Source organism: Ursus arctos, unplaced genomic scaffold (genome assembly GCF_023065955.2).
Source record: "Ursus arctos isolate Adak ecotype North America unplaced genomic scaffold, UrsArc2.0 scaffold_7, whole genome shotgun sequence".
Taxonomy (NCBI): domain Eukaryota; kingdom Metazoa; phylum Chordata; class Mammalia; order Carnivora; family Ursidae; genus Ursus; species Ursus arctos.
The window spans coordinates 41,262,304-41,275,775 of record NW_026623089.1 but is presented as its reverse complement, the minus strand read 5'-3'; the positions used below and the strand labels follow the sequence as shown (position 1 = coordinate 41,275,775).

The 13,472-nt window shown below is 42.7% G+C and overlaps 1 long non-coding RNA gene across 1 annotated transcript; it reads left to right on the top strand.

The window, feature by feature from the left end:
* Positions 1 to 1,942: 1,942 nt before the first annotated feature.
* LOC130543060 (uncharacterized) lies at positions 1,943 to 6,170 on the top strand. Its single transcript, XR_008958086.1, has 2 exons — positions 1,943 to 2,213; positions 2,473 to 6,170. It is a non-coding gene; the product is annotated as an uncharacterized LOC130543060 (long non-coding RNA).
* Positions 6,171 to 13,472: the final 7,302 nt, after the last annotated feature.

The window sequence follows — 13,472 nt, the reverse complement described above, 5'->3', positions numbered from 1 at the left end:
TCAGTTGGCAGCCATCAACGTTGAGGTAAGACCCTCTACAAGCAAAAAGATGATGATTTGCTGAAAGCAAGTATCAAGTATTTCTCAATCCAGGTATGTACATTTTTTAGACATAATGCTCTTACACACCTAATAGGCTACAGTATAGTATAAACATATCTTTTATATGCGCTGGGAACCCAAAAAATTCATTTAACTCAGTTTATTGTGGTGGTCTGGAACTGAATGCACCTCTCTGAAGTATGCCTCTAGTAAACAATATAAAAAAGTTAGAAAAATTAATGCAACTACATTAAAATTAAGAACTCCTGTTTGTTGGAAGACACAGAAAGTGAAAGTAAAGAAAGTAAAGAAAGTGAAAAGTCCAATCCCAAACTGGGAGAAGATATTCACCACATACATAACCAACAAAGGAACAATACTGAAGACAGATAAATAACTATAACACGAGTAAGGAAAAGATAACCCAACAGAAATATGGACATGAGACCAGTGGTCCATAAATACATTCCAGTTCATTAGTCATGAGGAAAATGGAGGTTAAGATGACAAGATGGCAGGGCACCTGGTTGGCTCAGTTGGTAGAGCATGTGACTCTTGATCTTAGGGTATGAGTTCAAGCTCCATGAAAAGTGTAGAGCTTACTGAAGACAGTTTTTTAAAAATAAAAAAAAAAGGGGCACCTGGGTGGCTCAGTCAGTTAAGCATCTGACTCTTGATCTCAGCTCAGGTCTTGATCTCGGGGTTGTGCATTCGAGCCCTACACCAGGCTCCATGTTGACCATGGAGCCTACTTAAAAAAATAAAACCAGAGAATATTTCTTTAAAAGATGATGAGATGGCATTTTATGCCCACAAAATTGGAAAAAATTTAAAATCTAATAGTTCAAAGTGTTGGGGGAAACATGGGGCAGTGGGAGCAACTTCAAGTGGGGGGGGGGGGAGTATAAATTGGTGCAACCATTTTGGAAAACATTCAGACACATTTGGAAAACCACTGTGGAAAATTCAGTATTTTGTAAAAGCCAGTATATACCCATCCCATGAGCAGGGTTTTCCACTCCTAAAGTTATACTTTAGAGGAACTCTTGCACAGATGAATAAGGACATATTAGCAAGCTGAATCACAACTGCATTCTTTGAAATTAAAAAAAGAATACTGAGAACATCCCCTATTTCCGTGGACGTGCTAATGCACAAATGGGAAAAATCCACATACTAGAATGTTATAGTGTGGGAATGGACCTATACCCATCTGCAGCAATAAAGATGGATCCTAGAAGAAAAAGGGAGTGAAAGAAAGCCTCAGAAGGCCAAAACAAAACACCACACTATAAGACACTGTTTTTATAAATCTCAAAAACAAGCAAAACTGAGCAACATGTTGTTTAGAGATGGATTCATACGGGTTAACACTTTTTTAAAGCATGAAAATGGTCACAGTAGTTCTCTCTGAGGGAGCAGTTCCCATAAGGAAGGGCATGCTGCCCAACGCAGGGCTCATGTTCTACTTTGGGGGCGGTTTGTAAGTATTCATTTTATCGTCACTGTAACGTACATGACAGGATACAGTTTCCGAAGTCCTGGGTCATTCCAGTGAGGTGCTTGTGTTAAGCGGAAGACCTCCCTAATAGGCAAGCCAGCAACTGGGAGAACACATTCCCATGCACGTATCTGACAGAGGCGCACCTGCGGATCGACAAGAAGAGGACAAAACTCAATTGGAAAATGGGCCAAGGACCCGAGGCCCCCAGGTGGCCGAGGAGCACATGAGAATGTCCCCTATCTCCTCACTCAGGGGGGACGTGCAAATTCAAGCCTCAGTGATATACCACTCCGGACCAGACTGGCAGCTAGCATTTAAAGACCCACAATATTAAGTTCTGACAAGGATATGCAGCGCCTGGAAGCGATCTTTAATTGACAGAGGGGGAGGAAATTGGTTTCCACGGCAGGAAACTGCTGGACATTATGTACTAAAGTGAAACCGATGCCCAACCTCATGACCCAGCACTTCCACTCCTAGATGTTTACGCAAGAGAACTGAGTGCATATGTCCGCAAAAGACATGCATGGGAGCGTTCCTGACAGCTTTATTCACCGTAGCCGCACGCTGGAAACCACCAGCGCGGGCATTAACAAGGTCAATACATTGTGGCCTAAAAAGAAACGACTGATACAACAGCATGGATGGACGTATCTCTGACATCCCGGTGAGCAAAGTCCAGCACATACATGCTGCGTCATTCCATGTATGTGAAGTTCAAGACCAGGCTGGTTAATCTATAAATATAGAAGTCGGAAGAGGGGTCACCTCGTGGTGCCTCGGAAAGCGCACGAGGGAACCTCTGGGGAGGACGGAAACGTTCTAGGTTTGATCTGAGTGCTAGTCACGTGGTATATACGTATGCAAACAATTATAATTTGTATATTCTGTGTACAGGTTATACTTTTTTTTTTTTTTTTTGTAAGTCCTGTAGTACCTCCTTCCCAGCGGGTTCCTCCCCCGCCCCGCTGCTCTGCCTGGAATCCTGGAAGCCTTCTCATTTTGCCCGAGGAAAAGCACTGCAGCCACGGTGACCAGGCACAGCAAAGACACCGAGCATTCTCAGCGGCACGGAAAGGCCCGCAAGATACATAAGAAACCAGCGGACAGCCCTGAGAGGAACGGAGATCGGCAGAACGGGAGAGCTGACTGCCCATGAACTCACTTGTTTATTCAACAAAGACTCTGAACTTCTGCCATGGGCACGCACCGTACAAAGTTCTCCTCCGAGAATCGGGCACCGTCTGCAGCCCTCAGCCACACAGCTCGACCCTCCCCTTCCCGGCGGCGCCGCCCCCTCCATGCCGGCCTCCACTCCCTCACCTTTCCACCCTCTTCTCTGGGCGCCTAGACACCTCCTGAGTTTAGCTTGCTGAGATTCAGCCTTGGCCGATGAACCCGTGAATCTTTCCAGCTTTGGCTCTTCCTGATAAGTGTGGTCTGAGCCACCGCTGTGTGACCAAGTACCCCAGAATTGAGCAACTCCCAACACTGGTCCTTGCGTCCGCCCTGCTTCTGTGGGTCAGGAATCTAGGCGGGCCTCCGTGGGCAGGCGTCTCCTTCACGAGGTGTCCTCTGGGCAGCTCCTGCGGGGCTTCCCTCCTCTTAACAATGCGGACTCATTAGGAATTACTTGAACACCCAGCTCCCTGCCCACTGAGCTCTTGCAAAACTTGCAGATAACAGCTGCGGTAATCCCTAACATAAACACGAACCAACGCTAACGGGGCCTTGGCTTCCCGCAGGCATCGGAAGGCCTCTGCGTTTCTAAGCAACCATGCTTAAGGAAACAGAGATACCGTCCATCCTACAGTTAGGAGACGAAGACTGGTCTAAAAATATTTTCTTTTTCTTTCTTTGAAGAAAGAGAAGAAACTTTATCTTGGGTAAACCCTAGATTGAATAATTAAGTCAGTCCCTTCCCTTGACACTGTTCCCCCCCCACCCACCCAGCTGCTTCCTCAATTTCTCTTCAGGTTAGATCTTCATAAAAATCAAAGCATCAGTACAAACGTAGGTGGAGCAAAACAGAACTAAATGTCAAAGCTGCACAGATAAAATACATCCATCAGCCTTCTGATCCAGCAGATTATTTCAGGAAACACCCACAGAGCTCAGACAGGAAGTGCCTGTGCCCGGCAGCGCTCACAGACCCAGGCAGCGCCCGCTGTTACAGGACGGGTTTGGAGAACTGGGTCACAGCCCTGAATGAGCCCTTCTCGAGGCCAGAGTTTCCACATGGTCTGTGTGACCATTAACTGGACGGTGCACATCCAGCCCCCAGCACCGTACATAGCACCTCACAGGTGCTCGGGGGCTACTGGACAACTGGTAGTGGGCTCTGTCTACCCACTTTATCAGCCATCATGGAACCAGGCCCTGGGCTGTCTCCACTCAGCACCACCTTTTGCAAAGGCGTGGTTCGTTTTCCTGCTACACAAGGCTGTGCATACCTGTGGCTCCCGCCCCCTCCCCACCCCCACCAATCTGTACATCACGTCAAGTCCTCTCACCAGGTAAAAGATTTGATTACAACAATATTGCATTCATCTGATGTGTAGAAGAGATGTGCATGCTACATCATAAATAACTCTTTAACTTCCAGACAAAGCTCAAAGTAGATCTCCTTTTTTTCTTTTCTTTTTTTTTTTTTTTAAGGTAAGCTCTATGCCCCACGTGGGGCTTGAACTCACAACCCAAGATCAAGAGTTGCATGCTCTACTGACTGAGCCAACCAGGCGCCCCCCACCTTTTTTCTTTTAACTTCATATTGCCTTGAAAATTAGTTAAAAGACGGCTTATTCACACCTTATGAACTCTTCAAGCATAGACCCAGAACCCCGAATTGACACATCCGCTCTTCTGGAAGTATCTAAAAATTGAAAGCTGTGCCAAGCATATCCTAGATGCTCAGCAAACATTAGCAGTTTATGTTAAAAATTATCCTCCAGGGGCGCCTGGGTGGCTCAGTCGGTTAAGTGTCGGACTCATAGTTTCGGCTTGGGTCAGGATCTCAGGGTCATCAGCTCGAGTCCCACATCAGGCTGTGCACTCAGAGCAGAAACTACTTGAGACTTTTTCTCCCTCTGCCCCTTCCCCCTCTAAAATAAATATTTTTTAAAAAAAAATTATCCTCCGAAATAGCATCCTAGTTTGGAAGGGAAGATGGCGTAGTACTTGGAAAAAGAGCAGGTGCTTTAAATAGATGGTTTACTTGACTCTATTTTAGTTTCTCTTGTATGTGATTTTGCTATGTCACTTACTCCTAAAACCCTAAAAATAAATGTTGTGTTTAATATTAGTCCACTGGAACTATTTCTGGCTGGACACGGTAGATAGTGCAGGAACTCACGCTCGCGCGTTCAGAAACTGTTGAGTGATCCAAAGGTTAAGGCAGGATGTGGTTTCTACAGGGTCTGGCACGTAAATAGTGAGAGTTCGGGGCGGGTGGACTGGTTTTATGAAGATATGCTTCCATTTCCCCTTGCATGACAGCAACAGAAAACGCAAAAACTTGGAGTACCCGCCTGTGCTTAAGTGTTGTTCGTTTCGTAGGATTTGATTTTGAGTGATAGGCTCTCTGGCCAGAGTGCTAACAACTGCGGTACCGAAACGCTGACCCTTTTTTTTTTCTTCGGTTTAGTCACCAAAAATTATTTGATGCTTCCCGTGGCCAATCACGCAAGAATTCACGCTTGAGTACTTTAGAAACTGTGCCATGGTCTAAAGGTTCAACTCAGGATGTGGTTTCCACCCTGAGGCCGGGCTCAGCTGCCACTCACTTTCCTTTCATAATTTAGCTTTCCTCCCTCCCACAGTAAGACGTGTATGCACCTTAAAAAGTGAAGAGTTTTACAGTGAGGGGTGCCTGGCTGGTTCGGTTGGTGGAGCGAGCGACTCTTCATCTCGGGGTTGTGAGTTCAAGCCCCACAGGGAGTGTAGACATTGCTTAAATATAAATCTTAAAAAAAAAAAAAGTTTTATAGTGAAAAAGCTGACAATGAAAAATAATAGTTCCCTCGGATCTCCTCCAATGCGCTCTGAGCCTGGTCCCCAGAAGCACCTACTTCCAGCTCTTCTAGCTGTTTCTTGTGCCCGTTCCCTCCGTATTTCTGGGTGATATGCTTGTGCTGCTATTTCGTGGTTTTCCCATTGGCTGACTGCTCTAAAAGACTACGATTTCTCTCTCCTGGGCCTCCCCCTCCACAAACTTATCCTCCCAACATAGCTAGATCACAGGTTTGAGGGAAATCAGTATTCAATATTCATTACTACAACCATGTAAATATCACTCCCAAACGAGCCATATGAACAATACCACAATTGCGCTTCGTTTCCTGTGCAACTTTTCCTTACCTCCAAATTAATTATTTACTTTGCTAAGTATCTCAGATTCCCCCCACATTGCAACGGACATGTAAATTGCTTCTCAAAACATTCAAACCAATGAGGGGTCCTATCAGCCAAACTTCTCTTTCTTAACTGTGTCCTTCCTGGAGTCCTCCTGCTTCTAATTACTCTCATCCTTTGAACTTAAAGGGGTTTCCTCCTTGCTATAAGAAATCAGAATTTATTTTAGAAATTCGTCAAGATAAAAATAAAAAAGTTATTTTAAGCTAATTTCATCAGGACCCTGAGCATTCAAACATGAGTAAGTCTTGCTTCCTCCTCTCAACACGTTCAGTCTGGACCGGGAAAGCCATGAAATGGAAAGATGCGGGGACACTTACAGACACAGGGAATAGAGTGAGGGGACACCCCACGGAGGACAGCATAGGGTTCTGAGACCCCTGCCTTTGGAATCAGGCAGATCTGGGTTTAAATCCTGATTGTGCCTCCTCTGGGACCTCAGTTAACCACCTAACCTCCCAGAGCCTCAATTTATTTTTCTCTGAAATAGATCCCACCTCCCCCCCGCCCGCCCCCCTCACCCCAGGATGTTGCAGAGATGATGTCAGAGAACAGACAGACACATGAAAGCACCCAGCACCACAGTTCAACCGCAACAGTCACGGAAAAACCCACCAAATGGAATCCAGGGGTTACTTACGTGCCTTAGGATTTACATTAATATTAATTGCATACTGCAAATCATCCTCCCATAAGTCACCGTAACATTTTTTGCACTTTTATACTTTTGTAATTAGGGGAAAGAAAAGCTGAATTTTACTGGAAGATAATGAATGACTTCATTTCAGTGTATGCCCATTTTAGAGCTCGACTCAAGTTTTGCATGTCAGAAATTCTTTGCAGTGGTTGTGAGAAAAATCCCCCCAGTAAAAAAATCTGATGTTTCATATTCTAAGAGAAACATACACTTCTTTTTAAAGATTTTTTATTTTTAAGTAATCTCTACGCCCAACATGGGGCTTGCACCCACAACCCCGAGATCAAGAGTTGCACGCTCTACTGACCGAGCTAGCTGGGTGCCCTGAGAAATATATACTTTCCATCAACCATCAGTTAGTATTACTTGAAACTAAAGGGGCAGTTTTATAAGCGTGACGATCGATCGTATAGCATCGCCCTCAGCTTGGCTCCCCATCCGAGGGTTGGGCTCCGGCTGTTCACGCTCCTGCTTTTCCTCCCAAGGTCTTGGTCATTTGTCAGCAAAGAGTGCTCATGTTCTCATCCTAGCCTCGCCCAGAGTTACTTTGAGTTACATCCCTGCTCCTCATGTTTTCAAACACTTCAAGTACCTTAAACTATTCAGAAGTGATCTCGGCTTTCGGTAGTATTTGCTTTTTTCCAGAAGAGTGTGAAAGGATCAAGACCTTCCTATAAAGAACAAGAACGTTCCCAGTGTTGTATTTATCTAGTAGGTGCTTATTGAAACATGCATTATGTGTTAGCCCCCAAGAACCCTGAGTGGCAGAAAACATGTTACTATTTACCACCTGCCACTGGCAGTGAAGGATGGTCTGCTCCCACAAAGGTCAATTCTCCATCGTGAGCTATTAGGACAGTTGGAATGAAGTTAAGTATGGTTTGCTGGGATACTCTTGAATGTAGACAGACCATGTAGGCGCCGCTCAATGTTTAGCACCCTCTGCAGACAGCTACCAAGTAGCAATGCCAATAATACCAACTTCTCGTTCGTCCGTTTGATTTTCTGTCCTTCTAAATTTTATTTCCAATACATATGAAATGAATATATTCTCAAGAAATCAATACAGACGACACGAAGTTCACCTGGACATCGCCCTCATCTCATCTTCCCCCAGAAATAATCATTGTTATCAGTTGCCTATGTAGCCGCCCAGAATTTTTCTCTCTGTGCACTCGCAAGCATCGATAGGTATTACGTAAACATATATTTCAATTGATTATTATACACAGTACCTATCACTAGGCAACGTAGACTTCCTCCCTAACAGTATGACGTTGCGTCCTTGTCAGCACAACAGTGTATGGCATTTCAGCAATTGCCCTACGAGGGGCCATGCGGGCAGTTTTGCTCCTGCGCTGTTCCGGTGTTACAGAAAGCCTACTATGCTCACACTTCGTGTACAGAGCAAGTGTTTTCTCCAGTGGATTGCTAGAAATAAAATGTCTGGGTCCAAGATATACATCTTTAAAATTTCAACAGACACCATGAACTTGACCTCTAAAACTTTTATCCTCACACCCACAGTATAGGAATGTGGACCTGTGACCCTACATCCTTACAGAATTGGGGATACCAATCTTTTTTTTTTTTTTAAAGATTTTATTTATTTATTTGACAGAGATAGAGACAGCCAGCGAGAGAGGGAACACAAGCAGGGACAGTGTGAGAGGAAGAAGCAGGCTCATAGAGGAGGAGCCTGATGTGGGGCTCGATCCCAGAATGCCGGGATCACGCCCTGAGCCAAAGGCAGCCGCTTAACCGCTGTGCCACCCAGGCGCCCCTGGGGATATCAATCTTTTAAGTGTTTGTGATGTTGCGAGAAATTACTGTAGGTCATTATTTGAAAAAAGTACTGATTAGGTGCTTACTGTGTGTCTGTCAGTCACTGTTCTGGGCGCTGGAATTTAGTAGTCATGAAAGAGACAAGGCCCCACCTTCATGAATGTGGCATGCTACTAGGGCAGAGAGATGATAAACAGAAAAATGATAAAAATATATCCGGCAATGGGAAAAGGTGGTGAGAAATAGCTGGATTCCAGGTACATTTGAAGACGGAGATGAGAGGATGATGGATAAATTCCATGTAAAACCGGTGGGAGGGTCAAAATCATTCCAAGTTTGAGCATAAGAGCTCAATGAAAGGAAATGAGATATGAAGGTCAGATGGGGAAGTACAGCTTGGGGGTGAGGAAGGACCCAGAGTTCACTGTAGATGTTAGGCATGAGATGTCTATCAGCTCTCCAATGGGAGGGGTGAATAGGTACCGGGACAGTAAGTTCAGGGAAAGGTTAGGATCAAAGGTATCAATTTGGGAGTCATCGACACATGAATGATACTCAAAGCCATGCATTTGGATAAGCTCCCCCCCCAAAGAGTGAGGGAGAGTAGAGGGCCAAGGACTGAGCTCACAGGCATTCAGGAAGCTTCTGTACACATACCCCAATTGGTGTTTGTCCTAATATAAATTCAACTTTTGCTAGAATCAACTCACTAATATTTTATTTACCATTTCACATCCAATAAACATGAGATTGGATTGTAATTTTTCTTACAATGTCCTTATCAGGTTTTGGTACCATGGACAAGCTAATCGCATAAAATGGGTCCGTTGGGAAGTGTTCCCTTTTGTTTTTTCCTATTCCCTTAAAGCATTTGTGTAAGACTGTTGTTATTTTTTTCTTAAAATGGTAAAAAGTCACCAGTAAAGGTAAATGGGCCTAGTGTTTTCTTTACAGGAAGATTTATTATTTTTAATAGATTCATTGAGGTATAATTGATATACTATAATCTGTAATTCTGTAATAAACTACCTTTATTTAAGGTGCACAATTTGATAAGTTTTGATATAGGTGTAGCCCATGAAACCACCATCACAGCCAAAATAATGAGTATACATATCACCCCCAGAAGTTTTCTCATGCTCCCTGGGAATCTCTCTCTCATGCTGTTCTCCCTTACAAACCCAGACAACCATTGATATGTCTATTCTATTCCCTTAAAGTTCTCTTGAAATCTCTTGCCCATTTGTTACTGAGTTGTTTGTTTTCTTATTGAGTTTTGAGAGTTCTGTATACATTATGGGTACAAATCTTTTATCTGATAGGAGAGTTGCGAATAGTTTCTCCCAGTCTGTGGTTCGTGTGTTGGTTCTCTGAGCAGTGTCCTTCTAAGAACAGAGTTCTTGGGGCACCTGGCGGACTTAGTTGGAGGACAGAGTGTGGGACTCTTGATCTCGGGGTTGTGAGTTTGAACCCCATGTTGGGTGTAGAGATTACTAAAAAAGAATAAACTTTAAACACAGAAGTTCTTAATTTTGATAAAGTCTAGCTTATCAATTTGTCATTAGAATTATGGAAATTAATGCTCACATATTTTGAGGTCAAATTTTTAAATTTTTGTATCTTCCTTGTAAATTGACCATTTTATCATTAGGAAATGATAATCTAATGCTTATGACGTAGTGTTTTTTGCTTTACAGTTTCACTGTTATTTCTTCTGGCCGCTCAGGGCCAAAGTGGTTGTGAGTGCTGACTTCCTCCTCACCTTCACTCAGGCCAAATAATGTCTTATACTGTCACCTCTTCAATTCTTTTGTAAAAGGATTTTGAGAGAGAGCAAGCATGTTCATGCGCGGTGAGAGGGAGGTGCTATGGGAGAGGGAGAGAGAATCTCAAGCAGGCTTCATGCCCAGCAAGGAGCCTGACCTGGGGCTCGATCTCATGACCTGAGATCATGACCTGAGCAGAAATCAAGAGTCAGACACTCAACCAACTAAGCCACACAGGCGCCCCTCTTTTTATTTCTAAAAAATCATCTATGGATATTTGGGTTTGTTTTTTTTTTTTAAGATTTTATTTATTTATTCAAGAAAGAGAGCATGAGCAGGGAGGAGAGGGGCAGCCAGAGAGGGAGAAGCAGACTCCCCGCTGGTGACTTCAATGCAGAGAAGACATTAGCAGCACACCCAAGATTAATGTGGTAAGAAATGGCAGTCCTGAAAGGAGAATAACATCACAGCTAATAAACAAGCTTCTCTTTAACTACTTCAAGATCTTTATTTAAGGTACAAAATGCAGGGGCGCCTGGGTGGCTCAGTTGGTTAAGCGTCTGCCTTTAGCTCAGGTCCGGATCCCAGGGTCCCGCGTTCAGATTCCCGTGGGAATCTATATCTGTATATGTATATTCTTGCATTTGATTTATTGATATCAAATCTTCAAATTAAGGATTTCTTTTAGCTACTCTTTTGGTTTATTTTGAATATTTATCTTTGAATATTACGTGAATTCAATTAAATGCCTTTTGTACATCCACTGAAAAGAACCCATGGTGTTCCTCCTTTATTCTGTTAATGTGGTGAGTTACAGTTACTGTTTTCTCTGATATTAATTTACCATGACTGTGACAAATCCAACTTGGACATGTTGTATTTTTTATACATTTTATAAAATTGCTGTATTCAATTTGCTAGTATATTTTAAAGAAACTTAGTGTCTGTCGTTATGAATGGGATAACCTCAGATTTCTGTATTCCCTGTTGTCCTTGTCTTATTTCGTTATCCATGTTATACAGACTTCATTGAGTAGAGGATTTCTCTCTTTCAGTGCTCCAGAATAATTTGCATAAGATTGAGATTACTTCTCGAAAATTTAGTGATAGCAACTTTCAAAACCATGAACTTTGTTATATGTGTCATGGAATTTTTTTAATGCTCATTCAATTTCTTTAGAAGTCATAAAACTCTTCTTTCCATTTCTTTTTGGGTCAATTTTTGTTCACTTTATTTTTCTAGAAATTAATTCACTTCATTTAAGTTATTGAGTTCATTAGCATATATTTACTCAGAGTATTCAATTAATGTCTCTTTTTTTTCCCCCCACAGTAAGAGCTTTCGATAGGAAGTGACCAAATTCCTTTGCCACAGTTTCTGGCCAATATCTGAGCAATGAATAGTTCCAGAAAGTGGTTCAAAAACATTTATATAACTTAGCTGTTGCAAAGGAAATATTGGTTTTGTTTTAATGATTAAAGAGATGATTGCAGGGGCACCTGGGTGGCTCAGTTGTTAAGCATCTGCCTTCGGCTCAGGTCATGATCCCAGCGTCCTGGGATCGAGCCCCGCATCGGGCTCCCTGCTCGGCGGGGAGCCTGCTTCTCCCTCTCCAACTCCCCCCTGCTTGTGTTCCCTCTCTCACTGTCTCTCGCTGTCAAATAAATAAATAAAATCTTAAAAAAAAAAAAAAAAGATGATTGCAGTTTAAACAGTCTTACCAGGAAACCAGAATTGCCAGTGAAAGTTGAAAAAGACTTAAGAGTATAAGCTGAAACCCCTATAATTTCTTCATTGCCCTTTTATCTCCAGAGTCTACCCAAATATGACTCAGTGATTTTATAGTATTGATTTATTTTCCTGAAGTATAATTAACATACTGTGTTATATTAGTTTCAGATGTGCAACATAATGATCCAACAATTCTGCATATTACTCATTACTCACCGTAAGAAGTTCAGTGTCCACGTGTCACTGAGCAACAGTAGTGCAGTATTATTGACTATATTCCCTGTGCTGTACTTTTTATCTCCATGGCTTATTTATTTTATAACTGAAAGTTTATGCCTCTTAATCCCCTTTATCTATTTTATTCATCCCCCGCCCACCCACCTTCCTTCTGGCAACCGTCAGTTTGTTCTTTGTATTTAAGGGTCTGGTTTTGTTTTGTGTTTTAGATTCTACGTGTAAGTGAGATCATATGGCAGTGGACTCTCTATGGTTTATTTAACTTAGCATAATACCCTCCAGGTCCATCCATGTTGTCACAAATGGCAAGATTCCTTTCTTTTTTTTATGGCCACGTAACATTCCATTGTATGTATATGTCACAAATAATTTAGACGGTCGTCTATCAGTGGACGCTTGGGTTACTTCCATGCATTGCTATTGTAAATAGTGCCATCAATACAGAAGTACGTGTGTCTTTTTGAATTAGTGTTTTCATTTTCTTTGGGTAAATAGCCAGGAGTAGAATTACTGGATCCTATGGTAGTTCTATTTTCTTTTTTTTTTTTTTAAACATTTTATTTATTTATTTCAGAGACAGAGACAGCCAGCAAGAGAGGGAACACAGGCAGGGGGAGTGGGAGAGGAAGAAGCGGGCTCCTAGCAGAGGAGCCTGACGTGGGGCTCGATCCCAGAACGCTGGGATCACGCCCTGAGCCGAAGGAGACGCTTAACAACTGCGCCACCCAGGCGCCCCATGGTAGTTCCATTTTCAATTCTTTGAGAAACCTCCATGCTCTTTTCTGCAGTGGCTACCCCAGTTTACATTCCCACCAGCAGTGCAAAGGGAGATTTTTCTCCATATCTTCCCCAACACTTGTTATTTCTTGTCCTTTTGATTCTAGCTATTTTGACAAGTGGTATCTCCTTGCGATTTTGATTTGGATTTCTCTGACGATCAGTGATGTTGAGAATATTATCATGTGTCCGTTGGCCATCTGTATGTCTTCTCTGGAAAAATGACTATTCAGGTCCTCTGCCCATTTTTTAAATCAGATTCTTTGTTTCTTTGGTGTTGATTTGTGTAAGTTCTTTATATATTTTGGATATTAACCCCTTATTGGATATGTCATTTGCAAATATTGTCTCCCATTCAGTAGATTGCCTTTTCATTATGTTAATGGTTTCCTTCGCAGTGCAAAGGCTTTTTGTTTAACTGTAGTCTCAATAGTTTATTTTTGCTTTTGTTTCCCTTGCCCAAGGACACATATCTAGAAAAATGTTGCTAAAGCCGATGTTTTCTTCTAGGAGTTTTATGGT